Source organism: Plecotus auritus, assembly GCF_963455305.1.
Source record: "Plecotus auritus genome assembly, chromosome: 4".
Taxonomy (NCBI): Eukaryota; Metazoa; Chordata; class Mammalia; order Chiroptera; family Vespertilionidae; genus Plecotus; species Plecotus auritus.
In genome coordinates, this window is record NC_137775.1 from 174,994,344 (window position 1) to 175,022,317 (window position 27,974).

At 41.4% G+C, this 27,974-nt stretch overlaps 1 protein-coding gene and 1 long non-coding RNA gene across 5 annotated transcripts in view; one reads left to right on the forward strand and one right to left on the reverse strand.

Moving 5' to 3' along the window:
- The window catches only part of LOC308246214, a 45,912-nt gene extending 32,893 nt beyond the window's left edge, over positions 1-13,019 (reverse strand). The window contains exons 1-4 of the long non-coding RNA XR_013960374.1: positions 12,877-13,019; positions 11,819-11,884; positions 8,453-8,494; positions 1,675-1,727 (exon numbers count right to left, since the gene is read on the reverse strand). This is a non-coding gene — a long non-coding RNA (uncharacterized lncRNA). The remainder of the gene's footprint in view (positions 1-1,674; positions 1,728-8,452; positions 8,495-11,818; positions 11,885-12,876) is intronic.
- A 1,253-nt stretch (positions 13,020-14,272) lies between these two features.
- The window catches only part of HDAC9 (histone deacetylase 9), a gene marked incomplete at its 3' end in the record, with an annotated part of 846,383 nt that continues 832,681 nt past the window's right edge, over positions 14,273-27,974 (forward strand). For all 4 annotated transcript variants that reach the window (XM_080665383.1, XM_080665387.1, XM_080665385.1 and 1 more), the window contains exon 1: positions 14,273-14,404. The remainder of the gene's footprint in view (positions 14,405-27,974) is intronic.

Sequence of the window (27,974 nt, forward strand, 5' to 3'; positions counted from 1 at the left end):
CTGACATTACCTTAAAAAATACAAATAAATACTGAGACTGGAGGAATAGAAAACATGCAATTCCAAACCAACAGAATTGGTTTAAAATTTTCCTTACAGTATTAGGGGACTAACCCTCATTCATTGAGTGAACTATATTTTGCTGATTATTTTGTAAACATTACAGACTATTTTTATTTATTACTTTGATTTTGATATGAACCATTATGCTAATAAAAACAACCGAGCAGGAGCTAAACATTTTTCCTTTTTCTTTATATATAGTGGTTAGCCTCAAATATGAAGCTTCCTGATTTCTTAATACCTCATTGTGCTGTTAGACCACCTAGTCTAAATTTGGTTGGTTGTGAGTACTGAGCACCTTTTTGGAGATTGACAGGAATATTACTTTTTTTCCAATTTTGCCTCCTAACACATTGTAATGGAAAGAATGCTTTTCTATGTTAAGTACTTTAAAAATGTTTCCTTTTGGTCCACAATTTACATATTTTATATAGATGATTCACTTCCATGCAACCTGCCATGTCAATACTACTAGTATTGTGTTAGAAATACTCACTGAAGACATACATGTACATCTTAAGTTCACACACACACACGAGAAATAATTATTCTTCCCTCATTGAAGAGGCTAAAGCTTGGAGGAATACATCACGTCCTAGATGTCCTAGATACCTTGAATCATGTTGGATGGGAAAATCCAGTGTTCATGGGAAACCTTTGAATTCCAGGTTTGGAGAGTTCCCGGTTGTGCCTTAAATGTTATATAGTCTTACTCTGGTGATGGTGACAGATATATGGTAGCTGACATTAGAGCGTTTTGTGGTTGACTGATTTAAAACCTCATTCTCAGTTGAGGAGGTTTTTAGTCCAAGCCGGAAAGCGGATGGCACAATCGAAAGGGTAAAGAGGGCTTGAGTGACTCCTTCATGTGGGCGGTGTGAGAGGAGTCAACAAGTCATCGAGAAGTGCCTCGCGGCCCAGCACTAGCAGCCAGTCCCTAATGTCCCTCAGCCTGAACTTCACGAGAGCTGTGTCTGTGGGAGCTGTAGGTTTGAGAATGTGATCACTGCCAAACGGATGGCCCAGCAGGCAGAGCTGGAGTGGTGGCACCTCCCTCTCTGAGCCTGCTGCTGGCAAAACCCAGTCCAAGTGAGCTAGTCTATAGAGGCCAAACTTTTGGGCACAGAGCCAGACTGGAAGAGAGTGGGTCTGGAGGGAATAGATGATATATTCCTTTTAAACTGAAAAATGTGGCCCAATTACTATGAAACTGAAATTACATGGGAATTCAACAAAAATGTGACTCTGAAACCCAGCGACCGGTTGCCCATTACACAAAAGGCATAAATGACAAAGAGCAGAGAATAAATGAAACAGTTCAGGTTGGAACCCCAAATGAATCGACACATTTAATAATGTGCTCAGTCAATATTGTGTCTTCACTTATTTATCCATTCAGTCATCTATTCAAGGTAAGTGGTTTGCCATAGACTATAATTTATATTCAAAGCCTAACTTAATTATTAATGAAAAAAAAAAAGAACTTTCCTCTTTGTTAGTGTATCAGAGGATGAAGGTTAGAACCCAGGAATGAGGAATCAAAGAAATATGCTACATTTTATGTGGTAAGTTTATGTGATAATTAAGTTGTAAGTGTATATGCAGACATACCTGGGCAACTGTATGTTGAAGAACTAAAGAAGAAGAAGAAGCAACTGGACCTGCTGGGACAAAAGAGAGAGGACTTGGTCAATTTAGGTTAGTAGGGAAAGAGTGGAACCAACAACCTAAAAAATCCAGAAACAGCATTATTTACTCATTTGTTCACACTTAGTCTCTAGAAACAATTCTATAGTAACTAGAGGCCCAGTGCACAAAATTTATGCACAGGTAGGGTCCCTAGGCCTGGCCAGCGATCAGGGCTGATCTGGGCCTTCAGGCTGCCGGCTGGGTCCTCCCTTCCCCCGCTGCCAACTGCCGGCTGCCAGCCAGGGCCTTCCTTCGTTCCATACTGCCCCCTGGTGGTCAGCGCACATCATAGTGAACAATCGAACTCCCGGTCGAACTCCTGAGGGGACAATTTGCATATTAGGCTTTTAATTATATAGATAGCAGTAGGCTTATACCCCCGCAGTGAGAAAATTAATGGGAATTTATTTGTATTGGAATATAATCAATATCAGATCTTTCTTATTCTGAAGGATGTGGAACATCACAAAAGAACCAATGGGGTGGAAAGTAAAATTGAAGGTTTGGGAAAGAAACTTGCTAATTGATCCTATATATCTTTCTTGCAATTGTGTAAATCTGGGCTTTAATTCTGCTGGTATAGTATACTAGAGGCCTGTTGCAGGAAGATTCCTGCAAGAATAGGGCTTCCTGGGGTGGTCTCTGCCGCCCCGCCTGCTTCCCTCCCTTCTCCGCCGCCCCTCCAGCTTCCCTCCCTTCTCCGCTGCCCTGCTTGCTCGCTTTTCCGCAGCTTTGCTCCCTTCTGCAGGCTTGGCTTCCTTCTATGCTGTGCCTGGATATGCAAATTAACTTCCATCTTGGTTGGGTTAATTTGCATACTCTCTCCTGATTGGCTTGTGGGCGTGGCTTGTGGGCATAGTGAAGGTACGGTCAATTTGCATGTTTCTCTTTTATTAGATAGGATATGTACTCCTGCCTACTTTTCTTAATGCATTCTGGAGAGATATAAGTAGGACAACCGAAGTGAATGCCTAGGTGCTAATGTAAAAGCTGGGCTGTAATCAGAGTGGCATCTAATCCTGGCCCACCATTTACCAGCTCTGTGACCTTAGGCAAGTTACTTAACCCTGAAAGCCTCAGGTTCCTCCTGTGCAGGAGATGGATGATACCGGTGCATTTCTCAAAAGGTTACTATTTGGACTGTTTGAGATAATGCATGCAGAGTGAAATGCCTGACACGTGAAATCTCACTGAATGTTAGCAGCTGTGATGATGATGATGACACCAATGGCGATGTCAGATTGATTCTGTCTGATGGTTATTATTACTGAGAGCAATATTGACTAAAACTTTCAGATTTGGTAAAGTGGCAGCATTTGAGAATGAGTTACATGTATAGACAAAACTTTTATTAAGATTTAAGAAAAACACTTTAGTATACTTAGCTACAAGTCAAGAAAGATTTGGTGTGAGTTTAGTTTTAACCACAAATCCCTCTAAACCAGGAGAGGTAGTTCACCAGCCTGAAAGGATCCACATCTTAATTTCTGAGGTCCCCTTGGTCTTGATCTTTTTTTATTTTTCTTCAATACATATTATCTCTCTTATATTATCCTTAGGAACATCTCTCTCCATATTATTCTGGATATTGCAAGGGCTGGATGGCTTGCTTTTGCAAGTAATCAAGTTTACTAAACATGTATATTACGGGGACTTGCTGACTTAGTGCTGAAGACTTATGAGCTTTCTTTGTTTATCGCATATTTCTCAATATTGCATCTTTTGTCTTCTGCATTCCATATTCAGTAAAGTGTGGAATAGGACTTTCTGTGCTACTTCAGCAGATCAGTGAGGACATGGACCTGGAGTCAGCCTGCCTGTGTCTGAATTTAGGCTCCAATATGCACTTGTTAGTGGTGGGATTTTAGCATTACTGTAATTAACTTTACTCTGTCTCCATGTCCTCTTCTTTAAAGGTGAAGTTATAAGAACCCAATTGTAGGGTTGTTGTAAAACTAAAATGGGATAATCTATTTACTAGCACCTAGCTTAGTGCCTGGTGTCTAGGAAATCCTTAATAACCACGATTATTGTTAGTACATTACTATCAGTACTACTTGAGGTTCCTCCATCTGAGGGGACCATACTTCCCACTACCTTAAAGTTAGGCTTGGCTAGGTGATTTGCTTTAGCTAATGAAATGTGAGGGGAATTCATGTATACAACTTTCAAAGGGAAGCTTTTGGAGCCAGTGCGCCTGTCCACCATAGCTTTGCTCTGCCATGAACATGTACTTTCCAGACAGCGATGCTCTCTGTGTCGGGCCCTGGAACAGACACAGCATGGAGGAGACTGGCAACTGAATAACCAAGGACCAATTTCATAAGCATAAATTAAATCTTTGATATTTGGGGGGTTGTTTATAATTGTGAATAATTTAAATAAGGCTAATATGGTCCTCATACCATCAGAATTCACTCTCAGGCAGTTACTTGTTCACTGTCTTTGTTTGTGTTTCTTCCTTATTGAGCAAAATCTATGTTCTATTGCCTCAGAGTAAAGTTGATTATTTGGCCACTGAAGACTTGACCTTTGAGCAGTACCACCCTTAACACACGTCCACATTACCACTGCTCTGTTCCATCATTGTCATATATGGCAATACTCTGTTCAGAGTAACATGGCAACTTTTGAAAATTTAGGAATAAAATTTTGGTGTTTTCTTTTAAAAGAATTTTCTGCAGTGGCACTCAGATAACTTAAAAGCTGTTTATTGCTATGCATTGCTTAGAAGAAATAATGCTTATCTATATAATGGGAATTAATTAATTTTAAAAAATATATTTTTATTGATTTCAGAGAGGAAGGGAGAGGAAGAGAGAGCTAGAAACATCAATATGAGAAAGAATCATTGATCGGCTACCTCCTGCATGCCCCACATTGGGGATCAAGCCCACAACCCTAGCATATGCCTTGAATGGGAGTCGAACCATGACCTCCTAGGTTGACAATCAATCACTGAGCCATGCCAGCCAGGCAGAAATTAATTTATTTAATGCTTTCTATGTGTTCCTGAATTGCATGAAAAGAAAAATTGGGGATTTAGAAATCACTAAAAGAGCTCATCCTATATAATAAAACCCTAATATACAAATCGACCAAATGGTGGAATGACCAGTCGCTATGATGCACAATGACCACCAGGGGGCAGACGCTCAATGTAGGAGCTGGGCTCATGGCTGGCGAATGCAGCAGTGGTGGCAGGGAGTGGGCCTAAGCCGGCAGGCGGACATCCCCTGAGTGGTCCTGGACTGTGAGAGGGCGCAGGCTGGGCTGAGGGACACTGCCACCCCCCATGCACAAATGTCATGCACCAGGCCTCTAGTTATATAATAAAATTCAGAGGTTAAAAATTTTAAACACTTCATAAATTTTAAGAAAAATTCCAACACATTTTCCAATTATATTTAACAGTTCATGATTATAGATTTCTTTTAAATTTTTTGTTTTTTTTTTAAAAAATAAATCTTTATTGTTCAATTACAGATGTTCCTCTTTTTTCCCCCATAGCTCCCCTCCACCTGATTCTTCCTCCCCACCCAATGCCCTCACCCCCCACCACTGTCCTCATCCATAGGTGTAAGATTTTTGTCCAATCTCTTCCTGTACCCCTCACACCCACTTCCCCTTGAGAATTGTCAGTTCACTCCCTTTCTATGCCCCTGATTCTATTATATTCACCAGTTTATTCTGTTCATCAGATTTTTTATTGACTTGATTTTTAGATTCACTTGTTGATAGATATGTATTTGCTGTAACTTTGTTGTTCATAATTTCTATCTTTACCTTTTTCTTCTTCTTCCTCTTCTTAGAGAATACCCTTCAGCATTTCATATAATCCTGGTTTGGTGGTGATGAACTCCTTTAGCTTTTTCTTGTCTGTGAAGCTCTTTATCTGACCTTCAATTCTAAATGATAGCTTTGCTGGATAGAGTAATCTTGGTTGTAGGTTCTTGCTGTTCATCACTTTGAATATTTCTTGCCACTCCCTTCTGGCCTGCATAGTTTCTGTTGAGAAATCAACTGACAGTCGTATGGTTACTCCCTTGTAGGTAACTAACTGTTTTTCTCTTGCTGCTCTCAAGATTCTCTCTTTGTCTTTTGTTATGATGTATCTTGGTGTGGTCCTCTCTGGATTCCTTTTGTTTGGGGTTCTCTGCGCTTCCTGGACTTGTAAGTCCATTATTTCTTATAATAGGTTTTCAATATTTTGCTCTCTCTCTTCTTCTGGCACCCCCATAATTTGGATGTTGGTACGCTTGAAGTTGTCCCAGAGGCTCCTTACACTATCTTCATATTTTTGGATTCTTTTTTCTTTTTGTTTTTCTGGTTGGGTGTTTTTTGCTTCCTCATATTTCAAATCTTTGGTTTGATTCTTGGGGTCCTCTAGTCTACTGTTGGACTTCTGCATATTATTTTTTATTTCAGACAGTGCATGCTTAATTTCTGACTGGTCCTTTTCCATTTTTTTGGCATTCTCATTAAGATCCTTGAAGGTCTCACTAAGTTTCTCGGCGGTTTCTAGAAGATTCTTGAGTAATCTTATAACTGTGGCTTTGAACTCTATATCCAGTAGTTTGCTTTCCTCCATTTCTTTCATTCCTGACTTGTTTCTTTGTCTCTGCATTTTGGCTGCTTCCCTGTGTTGATAGAGTGTCTTTGTGTGGTAGGTGACCTATAGGTCCCAGTGGCTCAGCCTCCCCAATCACCTGAGGTGGACACTCTTGGTGCACCCCTTTGTGGGCTGGATTCACAGTCTTGTTGTAGTTAAGCCTTGATTTCTGTTGGTACACTGGGAGGAATTGACCTCCAGGCCAATTGGCTGTGAGGATCAGCTGTGTCTATAATGGAAGAACTGCTGTGCTGGAGACACCCTTATGGGGCAGGACTTGCTTCATTGGGGTTTTGGTGCTCACTGAGTCTGCCTCTTGAGTGTGTCACTTATGGATGTGAGGAGTTGAAATCTGGTGTCGTCTCACACTGACCACTAGGTACACTGGCTCCTGGATCTCCAAGGAGGTACAAGTCAGCTACTGTCTGAGGCCACCCAGCAGGAGCTATAGCGAGATCTGCAGATTTCTCCTCTTTGTTTGGGGTTTGGAAGTTTTGGAGCTGTCTGACCCAGCTGCAATTTGTTAGGTTAAGCTATGAAAGGGCAGGCCATTCATATGCAAAAGCTGCTGCGCACAGCTTGGGTGGGTTTGTAAATTGGGTGGGGTGGGGTCTCAGGGAATCACTAGGGCATGGCAAACAGCAATGGCTGCCAGTCAGCAGTCTCTGTGCTTCTGCGTTTCCGCGCCCCAGCACAGTAAACAATGATTCCTGAGCGCACCTCTGCGAGAAAGCAACCCTCACTTTCCGATCTGATGCCAGACAGTCCAGTTTCTCCCCGTAGGAGTCTGGGTCCCCAGAGTCTCGCTGGAAACTGGAGTTCAGAGCAGTCGGTGGCTTATAGCTCCCTTCCAAATGAAAAAAAAAACAGCGCACTCAGTCGCTAGCCCTATTCGCGTGCCTCCGTACCTCTGTTTTTCCGGGGCTCTGCATGTCCTACACAGTCTCAATGAGCTTCTTTCTTTCCTTCTAGTTGTAGAACTTCCACTCAGCCAGCTTTCCCATGGTTCTGGGTGATAGTCGTTTTGTCTTTTAGTTGTAGTTTTGGTGTGGTTATGAGAGGCAGCAAGTACAGGTGTATACCTAATGCCACCATCTTGGTTTCTCCTCTGATTATAGATTTCAATAAGCAAAACTATTACAATACAAATAATGTTTTGTTAATAATCATTCTCTAAATTAATATATTTTGTAAATTCAATTTTTTCACTATGTCTATTTTATGGCTGTATCCCCCGTCTTCTTAGGCAGCCACAAGGAGCTATAGAAAAGAATGTACTTTATAAGCACTTACAATTAACTTTAGAGAAGAAAAGTGCATTCTAATGTTCTTAATTTTCAGAAACAACAACTTCAAAGTTAGTGAAAGATTTAGAATGGGACAGCAGAAAAGCAGAGTTATAATGTCAAACTGTCTGAAATACAAATCCAAGTAATACCAAATGATTTTTACCATGTATTTGGAATTTTGACTCAGAAGAAGAGAATAAGTTAGACGAGGACAGTAGGCATACTTTTCTTTTTCTTAATAAACAGAAATGGCAGAGTGGGCAGGGGTTACTCTGGAAGGAGGATGCTGACATATGTGTTAGATTGGAGAGGGTTCTAAATGTTGAAGTAATTCAGAGCTGATTGGCCCTGGCCAGGTAGCTCAGTTGGTGGGAGCATCACTCCCAATTAGCCAAGGTTGTGGGTTCCATCTCCGGTTAGGGCACATACAAGAAGCAACCAATGAATGCATAAATAAATGGAATAATAGCTCGCTCTCTCTCCCTCCCTCTCCCGCTCTCTCTCCATCTCCATCTCCATCTCTATCTCTCAAATCGATTTGCAGAAAAAACACCTGATTGTGGTCTTGCATGAGTTACTTAAAATTTCTGGATCTCAGTTTCTTCTTTTGTAAAATTGAGTAGGTTTGATATGATCACTAAAATAAGAGTAATGAACTTCTGAAACTATAAAATTCTCTACCAAAGCACATTCTTTTTAAAAATGCTGAGTAACAAAATTTTTCTAGTACAGTCAATATCAATTTTTTAAAAAATTAACTTCAGAAGCTATGGCAGATATTATAATTTGGTTCACTTACCTATTTAAATTCTCTTTCCCTTGTCATTCTCTGGTATAGAGGCTGAAAAAATAAATAAAACATAAATAAATATGACATAAAATTTGCTATCTCCTCCCTTGCAAACAGAGTTGATGATTTGAGACAGCTGTGGCCAGTAAGAACTAAGTAGATCTCTGTTTGGGACTTCTGGGAAAGTCTGTTTTTCTTGATACAGGTGTTATTCTTTTTATATTCCCTCTCACCTTTGCCTTTTCTTGTCCTCTAGAAAGTAGATTTGATGGCAGGAGCTGCAACAGTCATTATGTGACAATAAGGAAAAGGCCTTGAAAAAGTCACAAAACCCTGTCCTTCTCTTCTTGAGCTATCAAATCAATCCTAGTAGCTTCCTACTTCTTATTGTGTTAAAAAAATAAATAAATACAACTTTTAGTTAGCTCAAGCCACTGCTCATTTAGATTTTCCACAGCTGAAAAATAAACCTTATCTCTTATGTGACTGAAAATAAGTTCCTTTACAAAGGCATCCTAAAATTTGTATATATTTATTCATAAAGCAAACAATACCTTGCAGCTGGTTGAATACCCTATGTTTAAAAGGCAACATTAAATTTATACTTCACATTATAAGGTTACATTATATTAGAGCTGAAATATAACTTAATGAATAGCCCAAGAATAATAAAAAACCTGAAAATATGAATTTGTTCATGTTCTTCTCTAACTTAATTGGCAAAAATCTTATTTATGTTAGGAATTATTTTCCAATAAGCACCTTAGTTTACCTGCCAATATTATGTCTAAATACAGGCATGCACATATAAATATATATCTACATTTTGAAATAATTTTATTTCAATGTAAGTGGATTAGTTATAGATTGAGGTATGTAGACTACCTTAATGTGAAATATCTATAAAAATGGATATGAAAATTATTCTTTTAAAAGACACTGAAAGTATCAAAAGCAAAAGCTTTTGATTGTTTCATAATTCAAAAACTTGGTCTGACAGCCTGCTAACATGCGCACAACAGCACTTCACATTTGTATGCGACTAATTGCAGTTCAGAGTATTTCATAAATGAGCAATGGGTTGTGATTAAACCTTACTGTGAACCACACATTTTTGCATAAGAAAGGGAATTATTAAAAATAGAAGCAGAATATTCATCCTGTTTCCATTCAGAATTTAGCAAGGGAAAGAAATCCTTAATGGGTCACATTATAACCTCTATTACTGCACAGACCTCTCCCTTCAATGGGGAATTCCTGAACAGATGATGAACAATACAATATCCATTGCTGCAGACCTAGAAACAGACCAAATTAATTGAGAAAAAAAATAGTCACTTAAACCTTCTGAGGAAGCATTATCAGCGGCCATGAGAAAAATTATTTTCAAAATGAAATGATTTCTAGGAAACAGTGACCTCAGTGAAAACTGGAACGTTTATGGAGAGGACTAATAATGTGCAAGATAGAATAAGAGTGTAGGTCCTCTTACCATGTTATTTCCCTTAAGACAAGATTAAACCAGAACTAGGCTACTAATCATTTAGTTGATAAATTGCAAACATCCTAGTTAAATAAGTTTTTACTTACAATAATGTAAAATACTAGACTAACATAATTATATCTCTCTACCTTACTCTCTCTCCAGATAATTATTTTTGCAGTAATCTAAGTGGCTATTAAAATTACAAGATAAATTATGAATGCAAATTATAAACCCCTTTACTTTTGAGATTTTGATACTAAATTAATGGGAAAACAAAATCAATGAAGAATTCCAGACATGACAGACTAAGTGTTACCAAGACTTGCCTTCTTTCTGTAAATAACTATATAACTGAACAAAATGTATAGGGCAACTATTTTCAGGCACTGGAAAATTGGCATCTTAACGTATACTCTAAGATAATTCTGGTACACCTTAGCATCTTATAAGGACTTTTAATCAGCTATTATAAATGTTTAAGGACTTAAAGGAAAACATCATCTCAATGACTGAAAAAAATGGGAAAGTTCAGCAGAGAAATGAAAATTACAATAAAGAATCACATGGAAATTCTAAAACTAAGTAATACACAATAACACCAATTTCACTGAGTAGGCTTAAAATAAAATTTTCGATAGAAAATAAAGATTGCTAACTAGTTTTAAATCTAACCGGGGAATGCAAACATCATTCTCACCTTGCACAGTACCCGTTCTGGGAAGTCAGATATATAGATTGTGGGAATGTCTCCTGTTAATGTTAGAATTCTTATAGCTCTAGGCTTTCATCCTTTTATACTTGGTAGTAACCAAGGAAAGAGCCAGGTTTGGTGAGGTCTGAAGCTTAATCTTATTTGGGGACCTTTTAAGTAAAATAGTACTAAATCTTGAATACTGGGTCTTAGAAAGCACCTGTGCAAACAAGAGTCCCTACAGCCTAAGCTTCATTAGCTTCCTGGTAAAATACACTTCTGGTAGTATATCACTCTAGCTAAATTTCTCTACCTACTACTTCTAAATGTTATATCTTTACTTTTAAAATGGCATCACCTAAAACTAATAACAAGAATAAAATGTACGCAGCACTTCTCCTTATAAGGAAAACTATAAAACACCTACCACCATACCACCCCAAGCACCTCATTTATCTTCTCCTCCATGCCTAATATTGAAAATAAATGGAGATTTGGAATGAGGCATATTTTCTCTTAAAGTATAGAATATTATCAGTTTTCTTAGATGGAAAATATTTGTTTAAATCTAGTCATGCATTCCACAAGGACCTACTAGGAGGAAGGCACTATGATGATCCCTAGAAGGAAAAAGTATGAATGAGTATACAAAAATTCCAAATAAATAATGTAGGCAGGACTAACTCCCACTCCTTAAGGGTGGGGCTGTGCATAGTGACTCCCTTTCAAGGACTGCAGCATGGATAAGGGGTGGGGGTTGGGTGGGGGAAGTAAGCCTGTAGTTGCAAACACTATTTCAGCCAGGTCAGCACCGACAGTGATCAATCATGTCGCTAGTTATGTACCCTTGAGATGATGTGCTGAAAATGACACTTTACTTCTTTGACCTTCCTCCCCAAACCCATAATCCCAGTCTCATCATGAGAAAAACGTCAAATTCCCATAGAGGGGCTTCCTACAATATACCTGGTCATTGCTCCCTCTAGTATCTTCTAGATTTCTCTGCAAATCTAAAACTGTTCTTTAAAAAGGGGGCTCAGTGGAGAGAATAAAATCAGAAAAAAAATTACAATATGGTGTCATAAACCTAGCATATAGGTTTGAACAGAGGACTGTGGGAATTGCATCAGGATTTTAAAATAAAGTATAATCTTTTCTACTTAAAATATTGGAATCTCCAGTAGTACCCAGCAAGTACCTTGCTGAAAGTCAGCAAACATTTCGGAGAATGCTGAGGAAGACAGCACCCTTTTGTATGAAGGACCTGGATGTGGTAGACATAAGCAGAGGTAAGTGAAGATAAACTACTCCCCATAACACCTTCCTAAACGGTGATGGCAAGTTTCAGTTCAAATTCTGTCATACCCACCTTTCTTACACAAAGATTGAGTGAGATCTCAGCAATTTGTCCTTTTTTTGTACTTAAACTATACTTCACATGAAAGTTTTTTTGAGAAACCAGAGGGGAAATTGTCTTTCTTTCAATCAGTAGTAGGCAAACAGAATCACACACACACACACACACACACACACACACACACACACACACACACACACAGGACTGGCCACTTGACCATTTCAGAAAAGACTCCATTTTTGGAAAGTATAGGGTAAAGGTCACTAGATGTTTATATCTGCTTATTCCGTGTTTATAGGCGAATGAGGAGTATCTTCAAAATAGTTTAGTCAACACCAGATTTGACCACTGAGAACCCATTACTGAGATTTATCAGGCTAAGGCAGTGATCGGCAAACTCATTAGTCAACAGAGCCAAATATCAACAGTACAACGATTGAAATTTCTTTTGAGAGACAAATTTTTTAAACTTAAACTTCTTCTAACGCCACTTCTTCAAAATAGACTCGCCCAGGCCATGGTATTTTGTGGAAGAGCCACACTCAAGGGGCCAAAGAGCCGCATGTGGCTCTCGCGAGCCGCCGTTTGCCGACCACTGGGCTAAGGAACACAATCCCTAGTGCAGTCAGAACGTCAAACCAGTTTAACACCCCAGCTGCCAACAGCCTCAGGAGCCCCATCTTTTCTATTTAAAGCTGGCTGACCACCCAGGAGTGTGAATTCCTGATTAGAGCAAAGGGAGGGTTAAATCTAACCATCACATGTCTTCATTCTACAGTGACTGATGAAGTATTTTAAATTAAATTACAGACACTGTACCGCCGTGGTGACCTATGCTATTCTCCAGGCTATCCTTGTTTTAATCTGAACCCTGCCACCAACTGGGAGACCTCCCTTACTTCTCCGGATCCGGGTTCCTTCCTCTGGAAACCAGGGCACTGGGTTAGGTCTCTCCGGTGCTTTCCATCCATGTACTTTACGAACCTGCTATGTTGTAGCTGAAGTAGACGGAAACATAAATGTAAGCATAGAGACACTAGCTTTAATTCTTTTGAGGGCCAGATTACACACACCATAAATAGTAGACTCTTAGGGGGACCAAATGTTAGCATTAGACAGGTGTGTTTAGGGTTACACTTTCAGTGTTCCATGCTTTATAAATGATTCTATAGGTATTAGTGATGTTGGTATAGAGGAAGTTATAGCGCGCGTGTGTAAGTCACAAAATAAAAATAGTAACCCCTGAAGGGGGGCAACTCGTCGATTCTCAGATGTACTCTGGGCCTCCCCTTCCAGAGGGGTTGGTTTCATAGCGATGGTGCTCTCCTTTCAGCTTTCAAACGCGACAAACCTAACCCATGTTTCCAGCAGCAGTCACCATGTTTCCTCGCGTTTCCCATTTGGTCCTTTATGAAATCCCAAACGCAGCATTTTCTTTTAAAATTCCCTTGAATGATTCTTTAAGCTCCCAGCATAGGTGGGTACCTACCCTCCAGGCACCGACCCACAAAGCTCCCTTCTCTCAAAAAACAAGGCGCGGAGCTGTGTCCCCCGCCCCGGGCGCTGCGCGGCGCGCACCTGAGCGGCCGGCCTCCCCGAGCCAGGCGGGCGCCGCGGCGGCCGGTCTCCTCCCGCACGTCCTCGGTCACGGCCGCGGGCTGCCTACGAGTCCGGCAGGAGGAGCGCGCGCCCGCCGCCGGGCCATCACCTGGCGCCTCGTGTGGGCGTGTTTCGCTTCAGAAATCCCAAGTCTTCGGTGCCCTGTCCTTCCCCTCGGAGGAATCGCGGGTGCCGCCCCGAGCTCTCCTCCTCTCCAACCCTCCAGCCCCGGCGCCACCTTCCGGGCTTCGGCCAAGCGCCCAGGTGTTCCCAACTCCGGCCCACGCCTACCGGGCCTGGGGTCTCCAGCGCCTGGGCCCGCGCTCCCGCCCCGGGTCCAGCCTCGCTTCCCACCCGGCCCCGCCCAGTCTCCGCCGCGCCGGGGCTCTCCGCCCGGCCTCTCCGTCTCCCTCCCACCTCCGCCCCGCACCCCCCTCCCCAAGAGTTGCTATTTTTAGCAAATCCTCCGCGCGCCGCCACCGGCTCAGCTCGCAGCTCACAGTTCGCAGCCGCGCGCTGCCGCCCTCCGAGCTCCAACCCCGGCGCGGCGTCCGCGGCAGCGGCGCGTCCCGCACTCGGCGCAGCGCGCACGGACCCGGCCCCCGCTCCCGCCGCGCTCGCCCCCGACTCCTCCTCCGGCGCCTGTCGTGGCCGCCAAGTCCCTGCCGGCGGAGCAGGGACCGTCCCCGAGTCAACTTTCAGTCCCCCCTCGGCTTCTGCCTTGCCATTCTCTTCGGGAAAGATGGCTGTTTGGAGAAGGGGGAGAAGTTAGGGGGTCGCCGCGCGGGGCGAAGGAGGGCGCGACAGCCTCGGCAGGAGCGGGCGGAGGTGAGTGGCACCACAGCCCGGTCCCGGGCTCGCGCTCGGGGGAAGCCCTGAGAAGTGGGGGCCAAGCGTCCTCTGGATGCGCCGCTGAATTCCCAGCCCGGGTTCCCCAGGTTAACAGCATCCCGGTCCGGACACCGACGCCGCCTGCCTTGTATCTCGCAACCTAGAGATTGGGGGGTCCAGGGGAAACCTTTATCAGAAGTTCAGTGCCAGGTGCTCTTTGGGTGTAGACCCTGATATTTGCTAGGCAAGTCTAGGCGAGGGGTCGGTTACGTGACCGCCCCCCCCCCAAACCCCACCTGGCCCCCAGCGCCCAGTTTATGCTGGAGCGAGTTATGGATGGAAAGTTGTACTGTCAACGTGTTGCTGGAGAGGAGCAACACTTAGTGGGGGGACCCCTGATGTTTCGTGGGTGACTTCAGTTCCAAGTCTAAAACCCATCAGAATGCTGGGTTTTAAGAAAAGTTGCGGAGCCCGGGGGATGGGAGGTACAGCAGTGCCTCGGCTAGGGGAAGGAAAGCGCCGAAACGTAAGCTTATTAACCTAAACTGGCGAGTTAAACGCCACCCGAGACCGCAGTGGGGACGCGAGGGAGGAGAGGGCGGGGGCGTTCCCTGAGCGCCTGGCGGGCTGCGTGCCTTGGGCTTGGAAGCCTTCGCCCCCTGTCCGCAGCCAGAGGTGCTGGTGTCAGGGGCCTGTGCGTCCGCGGTGTGACCGGCTGGGACCCTGCTGCTCTCCAGGTCCCAGGCTCAGCGGTTCCGAAGAGGTGGCCTGAGGCGGGGTGCTTGGGGCTATGGAATTATTGCGAATTCTCTAGTGAGTCGGCTACACTCTCATTTCTGGAAGATGGTCGCGTTTGTTTTCCCTGCCAGGGAGGCAGGTGCAATCTCCTAAAATGAACTTTTGGTTAGGTAACTATAACATTTGAAATCTGTGAGACATCTGCATATATCCCATTATACGTGTATGGTGTGTGTGTGTGTGTGTGTGTGTGTGTGTGTGTGTGTGTGTGTGTGTGTGTATACAGAATGTGGGAGTGGCATAAGAAAGACTTGAAAAGTTTAACTTCAACTAGAAAAGAAAGTGAAGAGTTAATTTTTTTTCTCCCCAAAGGATATAACAATGCTTATACAAAATACTCTGGGCGTGCTGAGATTTCTCATAAAGGGTAAGATTTAGGAATTACAGGTATTTGGAGTACAATCAATGTTTTCAAATCGTGTAAGAGTTATTGAAATGTAGAAAAAGGGAGTATGTATACAGAGAAGCAATATTAAAGTAATTGAAATTACTTGGAAAGAAAATCATTTGACATTTGAAAAGGTCTGGATGTTATTTTCTGATGCTTTAGAAATCTTTTTAGTCCTGTAATTAATAACAGCACAGAATAAGTTGCAGTTAGTAAAGGAGGACAATTAAAATATCATGTTTGGAAAGGATATCTTTTGAACTACTCTTTGGTACTTTGAATGTTTATTAAGGAAATTACTGTGACGGAAAATTTGTTGTTTAATATATTTGCTTTTTACCACAGATAATTAGTTCTCCTTTTCCTTATAAACCTCGGTTCCAGTTTGGACCAATTTAATTACCCAAACACCAAGTCACTGATGTGCCTTCTGGAAAGCATTTGCATTTTAAATGCTTAATAAGGATATTGTATTTCCAAAAGGACAAATAATTTAGTTGTAAAACTTTCTTGTAATTTGTGTTCATCCATTTTGTTTGAATGAGACAGACCTTAGGAAGAGAAGCAGTTTCTTGGAGTCTGTTGTTTTCTGTGTGGGGGGAAAGCGAATGTTTTCATATGTCTCGGTCACAAACAGGTGCATGTAGTGTGGACATCTTGAGTCTGGCCTTTGGTGTCAGGCTGCAGCCGGAGGGAGCGATGCTTTCCCAGCTCTCCTCCTGAATCGATCACCTGCACTACAGAATGGACATCGTTAGATGCACAGAAGATTGTGCAGAAGGAAGTTAAGAGTTTTAAGGGAAGTACCAGTTTATGATTAGGAGGGAAGGTTTTTTTTTTTTTGTTTGTTTGTTTTTTAACTTTAGTCTTCTTGTTTCTTTCCCTTTGCAATTGAGTCTATTGGACCAGCCTTTATTATAAAGTAAGACTGAACACTCTTTGGCTAGAATGTTTGGCATATTGCCATCTTCTGTAAATATAATGATGCCTTCTGAAATGAAAAAGATAATTTTATGCATTTTCACAGACTTTTATGATCAAGTGTTTTGTGAGCATTATTATGCCCTATTATCCCCCCCTCACCCCCCCACATTTGGGATATACTTGGAACATATAGGGTGTCCCAAAAATGTAAGCATACACTTTGAATAATTATAAAGACAGTGTTTAAAATTTCATTTTCAAAATTGAGCTATCAGCTGTTAAAGTATGTATATAATTTTTGGGGGGATACCCTGTATTTGGGTTTAAGGGTGTGTTTTTTATTGATTTGAGAGAGAGAGAAATATTGATGTGAGAGAGAAACATCGATCAGTTGCCTCCAGCATGTGTCCTGACTGGGGATCAAACTCCCAGCCTAAGTATGTGCCCTGACATGGGTATGTGCTCCGAATGGGAATTGAACCCACAACCTTTTTGGTGTATGGACGATGCTCCAACCACTTGAGCCACACTGGCTAGGGATAGGATTAAGGAGTTTTAAATCATAAAGCCAACCTACCATATAACCTGTTTAATTAACTAGTTTAGATGATGCATATAATTCAGATTTGGATTAATAATCTGCATCTAAGGATTTTTATGGTTATAATGCTGTCATTTCTTTTTATTAGAATTACCTCTATTTTGAATTTGTTTAAATATTACAACATATCACGCTCTAATTTACACACGTTCAGTGGGGAAGGTGTAGGTTATTCTTAAATAGAGATATGGAGAAATAGCTAACAAGGAGAGTCATTTGAGAAACATATGGACATCATAAACTCCTTCTGTATGTAGCATCTGTACCTTCTCATTAGTGAAATATGGTAGTTATGGACATTTTTTGATATTACATCCAAATGTGGCTTTCAATTTTTGCTTCAATGGATTTGTTTGTTTTAAAATGTAAGTTATATTAGTGTTTAAGTTGGCAGGGGCTTTTATTGTTTGAAACCCTTCCCTTTCAATAAGGATATCATACTTACTTTTGATTGTACACATCCTCTGATACATACAGTTATTTCCTAGCTTATTACTGAACTCCCACCTTTCATTTGAGAAATAGGAAGACATATTGTTCTCATTTTCAGAAGGAGGCCGCACAGTACATCCAAGGTCACACACTGGAGAACCAGTGTGAAGCTGAGGATAACATCTATATTTCCTGTATCTATTCACAACAGCAAACTGCTCTGGTGGCTATATTATGACATCTTCATAAATTTTTACATTTCTAGATTTTTAATTTATTTTTTTTGTTAATCTTTACCTGAGGATATTTTTGCATTGATTTTTAGAGAGTCCAAGGGAGGGGGAGAGACACAGAGAGAGCAACATAGATGTGAGAGAGACACATTGATTGGTTGCCTCTTGCAAGCCCCCTTCCAGGGCCCTGAGCTGGGGAGGAGCCTGCAACCAAGGTACGTATCCTTGACTGGAATAGAATCTGGAACCCTTTGGTCCACAGATAGACGCTTTATCCACTGTGCTAAACCAGCTAGGGTCATTTCTAGATTTTTAAAGTTGCTTAACTTTGTAGATTTGCAGATCAGCTTTTATATTAGTAAATATAGTCATAGGTATATAAGCCCTTACTGTTGCCTGCTGATGAAGGAGAGTGTGACTGCTATAAGTAGTGCTAAAACAAACATACACACCTCTGCGAGGTATCCATTCTTTCACATCTCTCTGCTTGCACTGGCCCCTCCTTATCAATAGCATACTGCCCTTTTATTGGCCAAAATGGATTTGAAGTTTATTAGCACAATTGTCAAGTTTGAGGATCATCAGGCTCATGGGTGAGAGAACTCAGAATATGATTTTTAAGAAGAGAGATTATTGACAGAGGACAGAAATGGACCATCCACTCTAGAGCAAGCCAGTAAGGATTAGGGACCCTATTGTTCTGGGTGTCAGGACACACACCTTCTCTAATGTGCTCTGCTTCTTTGGCCGAATTTATGGTTCATGAATTATCTAGTCATTTCTTGGCTATGTAGACCTGGTATCTAGATAAATCAGAGTAAAAAAGAGAACAATTTGTTCTTTTCTGGAGAAGATACTCTTATGACTTTTTCTTTATCCTTTCAAATTCCTTCTCCTTCAGTTCCCTCCAGAATCTTTCAGGGCAATTGCCCACATGATTTGAAACAACCAAGGTAATAGTCTTCTGAGATTGTATAGTTAGATTCAAAAGTGGAATATATTATCCAGGATACAGAAAGAAGCATTGTAATTTCATAGACATGTATATTCTTATGCAAGCTCACATGTATTTGATGAAAATACTTTCAGCATTTTTGAATAAGCAGACAATACAAGGAGCTTTCTATTACATTTTTTTATACTGTTCATTTTCATAGGAGTGTATCCAAATCATTTTAAATATGAAATACTGAAAAAAGTGACTCTTCAAATGTGGTTTGCTATTTACTATGATTAATTCTGTTTAGAGCCCCAAGGAGAGGAAAACTCCCATTTTGTATATTCTTTGCTGCACCAGAGTATAGCATGGTTCTAGTAAGGTTGAGAAGAGTTAAGGCTGCTAGAAATGGTACTTTCTTCCTACTTCTATAGAAGAAGAAGAAGGCTGGACTAGTCTAGTTTGAATGAAATAGTGATGAGTGGAATTTGAAATGGCCATTGAAAGCAGATAAGACTTGGAACACTCAATTATCACTCAAGAAACTTGGTAGCACGCATCATTGAAACTAATGTTAGTTAATTTAAGCATTAAGTAAATGTATTAGAGGATATTGACTCTAATTGTTTTCTATTATTTGGTAACGTGATCACAGATTGAGCAGCTTGAAACAACACAAGTTTATTATCTGTTTCATTGCTCATAAGTCTCCACATGGCTCAACTGGGTCTTCTGCTCAGGGATTTCACCTGATGTTGGTTAGGGATACAGTGTTTTCAGAGACTTAACTGGGGATAGACCTACTGTTAGGAGAATTCATCTCCTTGTGGCTGTAGGACTGAGGTCTCCATTTCCTTTCTGGCTCTCAATCAGAGACCACTCACAGTTTTTAGAGGCTGACTGCTGTTCTTTGTCATGTGACCCCCTCATAGGCACTCTTAACAACATTTCAACTTACTGTTCAAAGCCAGCAAGGAAGACCTCTTGTTTCAGTATGATAAGACAGACAGCACCATTCAAACTAGATTAGTCCACATTTTTCTCCTTCTTCTGTAATATACAGGAGTAATATGACATCACCTTTGTCATTTAACATCATCTAATTAAGGAAGTAACATCCATCACCTCTGCCATATTGTTAGTTAGAAGCAAGTGACACACACACACACACACACACACACACACACACACACACGAAAGAAAGAAAGAAAGAAGGAAAGAAAGAAAGAAAGAAAGAAAGAAAGAAGCCCTAGCGGGTTTAGCTAAGTGGATAGAACTTTGGCCTTCGGTTCGATTTCAGTCAAGGGCCATTCCTTGGTTGCAGGCTCCTCCCCAGCCTGGGCCCTGGTTGGGACTTGTGCAGGAGGCAACCAATCAATGTGTTTCTTTCACATCAATCTTTCTCTCTGTCTTTCCCGCTCTCTTCTACTCTCCCTAAAAATAAATGGAAAAATATCTTCGGGTGAGAATCAACAAAAAAATAAAAAATAAAAAAATTAAAAGCAAGTCACTTGTTCTACCCAAATTTAAGGGGAGGGAACTATGCAAGGGCATGACTCATTGGAGGTCACCTGAGGACTTGTCCGCCATATTGACTAGCTGATAGAATCTCTTAGTTAACAAATGTGGCTTAGAAGCTACTCAATCAGAAACAATGCTCTTGATCACTCTAAAGAATCAATTTTATATGATAGTATTGCTGTGGCACAACAGCTTCCATAGTGGAAGGTAGGCTCTGTACCATTAGACAGAGGATTCTCTATCTACACTTATAAAAGAGAAACATGCAAATTGACCATACTTCTGCTATGCCCACCAGCCACGCCCACCAGCCAATCAGGAGCGAGTATGCAAATTAACCCAACCAAGCTGGCTGCTGCCACTGAACGAGCAGGAGGCTTGGGTTTCCCCAGCAATGGAGGAAGCCAAGCTTCCCGCCCGCTCTGGCCAGCCCTGGCCTCTGCTCAAGGCTATAAAGTTTCAATTATAGAAGATAAATAAATCCCAACAAAAATGGCGGCAGCCACAGAGCTGGAGAGAGCAGGAGGCTTGGGTTGCCCCTGGTGATGGAGGAAGCCAAGCTTCCTGGCTGGCCCTGGCCTCTGCTCAAGGCTACAAAGTTTCAATTACAGAAGATAAATAAATCCCAGATACCAGGGCCTCCGCTTGGGTCGCTGGGGGGCGTGGCCAGCCTGCAAACCACCACTGGCCCCTCACCCAGGCCGCCCCACACCCCAAGGGAACCCCCACCCTGATCTGGGACACCCTTCAGGGCAAACCAGCTGGCCCCCACCCATGCACCAGGCCTCTATCCTATCTAATAAAAGAGTAATATGCAGATTGACTGTCACTCCAATACACAAGATGGCTGCCCCCATGTGGGCAAAGATGGCTGCCCCCATGTGGACACAAGATGGCCGCCACAAGATGGCCAGCAGGGGAGGGCAGTTGGGAGGGCCCAGGCCTGCAAGGGAGGGCAGTTGTGGGTGATCAGGCCAGCAGGGGAGGGCAGTTAGGGGCAATCAAGCTTGCAGAGAAGGGCAGTTAGGGGTGACCAGGCCTGCACGGGAGGGCAGTTAGGGGCAGTCAGGCTGGCAGGGGAGCAGTTAGGCATCAATCAGGCTGGCAGGGGAGTGGTTAGGGGGTGATCAGGCTGGCAGGCAGAAGCAGTTAGGGGCAATCAGGAAAACAGGCAGGCAGGCGAGCAGTTGGGAGCCAGCAGTCCTGGATTGTGAGAGGGATGTCCTACTGGGATCGGGCCTAAACGGGCAGTTGGACATCCCTCGAGGGGTCCCAGATTGGAGAGGTGCAGGCTGGGCTGAAGGACACCCCCCCCCCCCCCGTGCATGAATTTTGTGCACTAGGCCTCTAGTATATAATAATAGAGTTCAGTTGCTCCTGGCCAAAAAGAATGACAAATGTCCACTGCTGAAGGAAAGGAGAAAAAATAATGTGAGCAAGTGATTGATTAATGAAATATTGACATTTTTGATGAGGATCAGAATGATACCATTTAGAGGAGACTAGCTGGAGTTATGCAACTCCTTAGAAAGAAAACTCTTCTAGGATTCAGGAAAATGGTGGTAGTGATGCCCTACTTAGGCACGGTGGTGGTAAGAATTGAGTAGAAGCATTTAAAAAGATGAATCACTAGCACATATGTTAGTCTAGGATTTGACTTAATTAGTTCCCTAATGTATTCCATATGTGAAAGATTTTTAAGGGACTGATGCCTCCAATCCTCACAGGGAACCAGCACTGTGATGTGGAGGCCCACAGCGTGGCCTGCCCTTATTTTACAAGAGGGAACAGAGCCAGAGACCACCTCAGATCTACTGTACATCTGTGGCCCAATGACTGTAGGGGTGTTATGCAGAGACATGGGGGTCTGTTGAGCATAGCCTGTTGCTCCAAGCACTTTGCAGGAATGATTTTATTAATATGCATCTTATCTTTGGCAACTGAGTTCAGATTTCCTAGTTCTGCCTTCCCTCTCACCCCCCCCCCCCAAGAGAATGGAGACTTTGAAAAGCTAAATTACTTGGAAAGGGTCATTCAGCTAGGATATGAAATCTAGGTCTGATTTCAAAGCCCTTAGTCTTAGAGTACACATCCCATACTCGCAAGCAGTAAGTGAAGTTTCCAGGGGAAGAGAATTTTTTTTTTCTATTGAAGAGAATGGCAGCACTATAATTGCTCTTGGATTCCTTCATTCATCATGAGAGAACTGGACACTGAAAGATGAGGGTTAAAGCGAAGAGGGAGAGTGTGTGCTGTATCGTGCCTTCTTTTATTTTCCCAGCAGGAAATACAGATTGTAGGTCTCTTCCATGTAAAAGTAAGAATGTGGAGTGCTCTGTATTTTTATTTCTACTTGTCATCTTGGCTACAATCAAAAGCGCTATGTCTCCTACATGTAGATTTTCACGATTACATTCAATCAGGAGACATGAATTCTCATTGCCTCTTTGGCCATTGGGTCCTTTCTATAGCCTTTTCAGTTTTTGATCTACTTGAAAAGTCTATTCAGACATTTCTCCTTTTTTTCTTCTATTACTTGGTCCTCCTTTCTACTCTGTGGTGCCTCAGTATTCTATTCATAGATATTCTACTCTTTTTTTCTCTTCTGTTTTATGTACTTAAATCTCTTCTTTAAATGGACTTGTTCCATTGATCGGAATTGTTGGCCCAGATCCCTTTGCTGCTGTACTGGAACATACAAGCTCAGTGTGGCTCATCTGTATTCTGTGAATTTTACGGAGCTGTACCCTGTATCCCAGCACAGTTGAGGAAGACTAAGATTACCCTTGGGGATTTGAGTCAAAATGTAAACATTTACGACTGAAAACTCCAAAGCAGTATCCTATACACCTGTTAGGTCAGGTGTATACATATGGACCACTCCACTGTGGCCAGGTTGACAGTGTTGGGATGGCCACATCTGGGCTCAGGTGTCTGTCCTTTTCCAACAGGACTGTTCTCCCAGAGGGGACTTGTGGACTACCCTATGCCAGATTAAGCTGGACTACGATAACCTAATTCAGAGCAAGCTGTAACTCAGGAATTCTTGAAATACACTTATTCATTTTTTAAAAATAGATTCTTATTGATTTTAGAGAGGAAAGGAGAGGGGGGAGAGAGATAGAAACAAGAATGATGAGAGAATCATTGATTGGTTGCCTCCTGCACACCCCATATTGGGGATGGGGCCCGGGCACATGCCCTGAAGGGAATCGAACTGTGACCTCCTAGTTCATAGGTCCACACTCAACCACTGAGCCACACCGGCTGGGTGAAATAAACTTATTTCTTTGTACAGGTTTTAGATTTTCTAGTTTAGCTTAGGCAAGATTTGGCTCTAAAAGCCCAACCTCCTCAGCATGGCACCCAAATTATCTTATAGACTGGACCTTATCTATCTTATTACCTTTACATTTTTACCAAACTTTTGCCATTCCCTGCCTTATGGCTTTAAGGATGTAGGCCCTAAGCTTGGAGCTAGCAAATGGCATAGATTTTAGATAACAGGAACACACAGCCTGAAAGAATAAGTGACTATATAAAAAAAGTTAAGTCAAGATGTGTGTGTGCGTGTGTCTACCAGGTATGTGTGCTTGGCAGGTAGGGAACAAGTAAAAACAGCATTTCAGTTTCTACATCTAGTCATTCTTGGTGAGTTTGTACCACTGATTCTGAGCTTATGTTATGTAAGCAATGAATTATGCCCAAATTGAGTTTCTGCCCCTTGTAATTGAGAGTACTAAATAGCACGGGTTTCTTTCAGCCTCGCATTCTCAGGACATTTGCTGAACCTGCTGCCTCCAGAACTAGTGGTGGTCTTCTCTCAGCCCAAACCAGGTGTTTGCTCCTCTGAGGTTTTATTTAGAAAGAGTGTCCTAGGAGGCTGCGCCTTCTCTGCTCTCCTTGTCCTCTAGGCCCAGCTTTTATTCCTCCTCATGGCGATGCTTCCTCCGATTTCTGCACCTGATCCTGAGCTGACTGTTCTCTGAATTCCCACAGTAATTTAGGATTATGGCAGTGGTTCACACAGGCTTACAAGTTGAAGTTTAGCATTCATTGATTACAACAAAAGGCTGCTGTTTGATGGTAGCCTTTAAAGGAGTTTGCATTTTATTACCCAGAACAGCATCTTCAGACTTTTGAAATATAGTAGTATACTTTATACATGGCATGATTTACATATGTATTTGTGGTTTTGTCTGTTTCCTCTGTACCCTGGTAGAAAGCCATGGCCTCCCATGCCTGGATGGAAAGGAGGATAAGAAAGTTTTGCCTCCTAATCAGCTCCTTCTTCAAATAAAACACCATTGGAAAAGTGGTCTGATTTTTAGCTAAGACTGCTGCTCCATACAGTGTGAACCTGTTATTCTTATTACACATTTTACTTAAGTATGTCAGAACATAAAATAAATACAGATGGTTTCACTTGTAGATTTCACAAATTATAAAATCAAAACCAGTGAACAAATATTAAATAGGAACAATGGAACTGATGAAATTAAAATTATGTGGCAAATGATATTCTACTGCTGAAATTATATGGCCCGTGTAGGGTTTAAGAGTATAAAGATGTAACTTCAGATCCTGTTCTTATTTAATCTGTTTGTACCTTTTATATTAATAGAATTGCAGAAAGTATCCTTTTAAAAGTATCTTTTTAAAAGATTTCAAGTCTTTGCTGGTTCAGGTTAGTCAAACTCCATGTGTGACCAGAACTCTACCAGTATATTATCTCTGAATATCAGTTTTAGTGAGACATCACCTGAATACTCTGTAACATCATTTTGCTCCCTTAAAGATGTGATTAGCATTGTGAAGTTATTGAATTGTGAATCACATGTTTTAGCAGTCTCCAAAGAATGCAGGAATGAAGAACAGATTGTGTAGAAACTACACGGAGATGGGATGCTTGCATCGTCTTCTAATCATGATGATTTCAACCATAGAGTGCAGGTGTTTTGGATGCCTTTGCTATTATGTGTTCTATAATGACTCAATTCATCTTCACCACTTTTCTAATCATTATTTATTTAGCAAATTGTATGTTATTTGGCCTTCACCTAGAACATGATTGAGAACACCCACAGCAAATGCCAAATGAAAATGTAGTAGCCATGTTTAGTTTTAAAATGATTATTCAGAAAATAATTAGAATACATTTATGTTTATTTTAATTTTTTAGATTATCATCTCAGTATAAACCTAAAATGAAATAAAAGTCCACATCAAACTCCTGGCTCTCTGTTTGAAGTACATAGTTGCAAATATTAATTGCTACTTAACACATTTCATATCCAACTCTGTGTGATATGTCATTAACTAGATTTGTGAGCCCTTTAAAGGTCGATAGACCTTGTTTACTATTTTTTTTTCCTCAGCAGTAAGTGCATTTCAGATAGTTGCTGCCCAACAAGCATTTGCTGGTTGACCAGTTGTTTATATGTCGTTCTTTCCTTACTGCACTGTGAGTTCCTGGAGGACAGAGACTGTTTTGTTTTTTTGTGAACTCCATATGCCTAGCACAGCAACTCTTCCATGAGAAATGCTCAATAAATGTTCTGAAAGAAAAAAAATGCATAAATTATGAGCTCTCTGTCTGTGTGTGTCTTCTTTCCTGCCTCCTCTTTCATATATAAGGGACTTCTAACAGTTGTACAGATCACTGCTGTCCTGTGGAGTTTTCTGTCGTGATGGAAATATTCTATCTCTTTGTTCTCCAGTACCATAGTCACTAGCACATGTGACCTTCAAGTGCATGTAGTGTAGTCAGACCAAGAGCCTGCATTAAATTTTAATTATAAAATAGTGTCATGTGGCCAGTAGGCAGCCCAGATTCAGATATAATGCCTCTATTCTCAAACTTATTTGCCTACATCTCCCAACATTACTACATGTTTTTGGTTATAATTGTATGTAGATATTGTTATTGGATGGTAAAAGTGAGTTATGTCATGTTAGCCATAGAGCAATATATTCCATCAAATTGATTTCATTCTCCTCCCAAATGACCAACAATATTGCATACCATGTCTTCAGTCATCCACCATCTGATTTTTAAAATAATTTCCTTGTTATTCTACAGGTCTGACGCTGACCACTTTACCAGATAAGTTTCACATACACTTTTTTAAAAACATCCTAGGTTTCCTTGTGTTTCATATTCTCACTGTTTTAATATTTTCCTTTCCTAAATATGCATTTAAACTTGCATTATCTGTGTGGTCGTTGTCATCATCATCATCATCATCTAAAATGGTGTTTATGCTCTGCTAGCCTATATTTGATGCACAAATGTCTGCTGATATTGTGAACAGATTTCAAATTTACTATATTCTTAAAAATGCCTTTGAATATTCCTTCTCTTCAGTTCATTTCTTTGCTTTTATTGTCCTTTTACCCTTTCTGGTACGGAAAAGGAATGAAGAATAATCATATGCATTTAAGTATAACCTAATCCTTATCTAAGATGTAATCCCGCCAAAACAAGTTTCACAGCTGGTGTCAAAATGTGTGAAATCAGTACAACTGATTTTCCATTTAGAAAGGCAAAAATTGCTTCCTATAAGTGGCCAAGTCTTTTATGCAACTTGTAGCACTTCCAGGGCAAGACTTAGATTAATATCCATCAGACATTTATTGAGTCACAGTATTGGGTATATTCACATATTGTCTTATTTCTTTCAAGAATGCTAAACCGAGTAGTATGTAATGGTTATAGAGAGTAAATATTCAAATAAATTAAACTCTGCTGACAAGCAGAAACACTTAAGCATTTACCATTCATTCTCTGTTGCTGGAGATTTAGTAGTTGTCTTAAATGGCAGGATTTGAAAGCACAGGCTTCAGCATGGAGACTTGCCCTTTGTTCATTCTTTTTTTTAAAATATATTTTATTGATTTTTTACAGAGAGGAAGGGAGAGGGATAGAGAGTTAGAAACATCAATGAGAGAGAAACATTGATCAGCTGCCTCCTGCACACCCCCCACTGGGGACGTGCCCGCAACCAAGGTACATGCCCTTGACCGGAATCGAACCTGGGACCTTTCAGTCCGCAGGCTGATGCTCTATCCACTGAGCCAAACCGGTTTTGGCCCTTTGTTCATTCTTTTAGTCTAGTGCAGTGGTCGGCAAACCGCGGCTAGCGAGCCACATGCGGCTCGGGAGCCGCGGTTTGCCACTCTGTTGACGAATGAATTTGCTGACCACTGACCTAGACTCTCGATTCCAATAATTACAGGCTGTTGTTCCTTGTGATTAAGCCCCTATCCCAGTGGTCAGCAAACTCATTCGTCAACAGAGCGGCAAACCGCGGCTTGCGAGCCACATGTAGCTCGCGAGCCGCAGTTTGCCGACCACTGCCCTAGGTTTTCATCTTGGAACCTACTTTTTTCTTACTACCCAAAAGATGCAACTCCTCAGTATTTCTTTATTTACATTTTCATTCCAGCACAGGGCTACTCATTGTAGATATGCTATTTATTTATTTATTTAATTATTTATTTATTATTTTTTAATCTTTATTGTTGAAATTACTACAGATGTCCCTCTTTTCCCCCCCATTGTTCCCCTCCACCTGATTCCAGCCCCACCCTACACCTTCGCTACCCTATTGTCTGTATCCATAGATAATGCATATATGCATATAAGATCTTCATTTAATCTCTTCCTGCCCCGTCACCCCCCCTCCCTTTGAGAATCCTCAGTCTGTTCCATTTCCATGCCTCTGATTCTA